The sequence below is a fragment of the Anarhichas minor genome, unplaced genomic scaffold (assembly GCF_050575085.1).
Source record: "Anarhichas minor isolate MPS153535 unplaced genomic scaffold, ASM5057508v1 ptg000303l, whole genome shotgun sequence".
NCBI lineage: Eukaryota > Metazoa > Chordata > Actinopteri > Perciformes > Anarhichadidae > Anarhichas > Anarhichas minor.
The window spans coordinates 15,001-17,122 of NW_027466749.1; positions in this window are offsets into that span (position 1 = coordinate 15,001).

Consider the following 2,122-nt stretch of genomic DNA (forward strand, 5'->3'; position numbering starts at 1 on the left):
GCATAGGGGGACCGCTCAGAAGCGCTGGACCCTTCAGCGCTTCGCTCATATCCCCTACTACGGCTGTAGCATAGGGGGGACCGCCAGAAGCGCTGGACCCTTCAGCGCTTCGCTCCTATCCCCTACTACGGCTGTAGCATAGGGGGACCGCCAGAAGCGCTGGGACCCTTCAGCGCTTCGCTCCTATCCCCTACTACGGCTGTAGCATAGGGGGACCGCCAGAAGCGCTGGACCCTTCAGCGCTTCGCTCCTATCCCCTACTACGGCTGTAGCATAGGGGGACCGCCAGAAGCGCATGACCCTTCAGCGCTTCGCTCCTATCCCCTACTACGGCTGTAGCATAGGGGGACCGCCAGAAGCGCTGGACCCTTCAGCGCTTCGCTCCTATCCCCTACTACGGCTGTAGCATAGGGGGACCGCCAGAAGCGCTGGACCCTTCAGCGCTTCGCTCATATCCCCTACTACGGCTGTAGCATAGGGGAACCGCCAGAAGCGCTGGACCCTTCAGCGCTTCGCTCATATCCCCTACTACGGCTGTAGCATAGGGGGACCGCCAGAAGCGCTGGACCCTTCAGCGCTTCGCTCATATCCCCCTACTACGGCTGTAGCATAGGGGGACCGCCAGAAGCGCTGGACCCTTCAGCGCTTCGCTCATATCCCCTACTACGGCTGTAGCATAGGGGAACCGCCAGAAGCGCTGGACCCTTCAGCGCTTCGTCCCTACTACGGCTGTAACATAGGGGAACCGCCAGAAGCGCTGGACCCTTCAGCGCTTCGCTCATATCCCCTACTACGGCTGTAGCATAGGGGGACCGCCAGAAGCGCTGGACCCTTCAGCGCTTCGCTCATATCCCCTACTACGGCTGTAGCATAGGGGGACCGCCAGAAGCGCTGGACCCTTCAGCGCTTCGCTCATATCCCCTACTACGGCTGTAGCATAGGGGGACCGCCAGAAGCGCTGGACCCCTTCAGCGCTTCGCTCCTATCCCCTACTACGGCTTGTAGCATAGGGGGACCGCCAGAAGCGCTGGACCCTTCAGCGCTTCGCTCCTATCCCCTACTACGGCTGTAGCATAGGGGGACCGCCAGAAGCGCTGGACCCTTCAGCGCTTCGCTCTATCCCCTACTACGGCTGTAGCATAGGGGGACCGCCAGAAGCGCTGGACCCTTCAGCGCTTCGCTCCTATCCCCTACTACGGCTGTAGCATAGGGGGGACCGCCAGAAGCGCTGGACCCTTCAGCGCTTCGCTCATATCCCCTACTACGGCTGTAGCATAGGGGGACCGCCAGAAGCGCTGGACCCTTCAGCGCTTCGCTCATATCCCCTACTACGGCTGTAGCATAGGGGGACCGCCAGAAGCGCTGGACCCTTCAGCGCTTCGCTCACTATCCCCTACTACGGCTGTAGCATAGGGGGACCGCCAGAAGCGCTGGACCCTTCAGCGCTTCGCTCCTATCCCCTACTACGGCTGTAGCATAGGGGGACCGCCAGAAGCGCTGGACCCTTCAGCGCTTCGCTCCTATCCCTACTACGGCTGTAGCATAGGGGAACCGCCAGAAGCGCTGGACCCTTCAGCGCTTCGCTCATATCCCCTACTACGGCTGTAGCATAGGGGGACCGCCAGAAGCGCTGGACCCTTCAGCGCTTCGCTCATATCCCCTACTACGGCTGTAGCATAGGGGGAACCGCCAGAAGCGCTGGACCCTTCAGCGCTTCCCCTACTACGGCTGTAACATAGGGGAACCGCCAGAAGCGCTGGACCCTTCAGCGCTTCGCTCATATCCCCTACTACGGCTGTAGCATAGGGGAAACCGCCAGAAGCGCTGGACCCTTCAGCGCTTCGCTCCTATCCCCTAGTATACACTGGGTAGTCTGTTCCTATCATTGTGTGCAAGGTGGCTTGGTTACCCCCTACCAAAATGGGTCACAGCCGTAATAGGCGAAGTACAGAAGCGCTGGAACCTTCAGCGCTTCGCCCCTATCACGGCTTTAAAACCCGAGCGAAAAACTCTATGTCCTTTAAACGAAATACCCGTTTTGCGCGGTCCATATCTCCGCGAAAACACAACGCACAGCCGGGACACTCATATCTAATTGTAGTCCAAGTCCCCCTCTACAAAC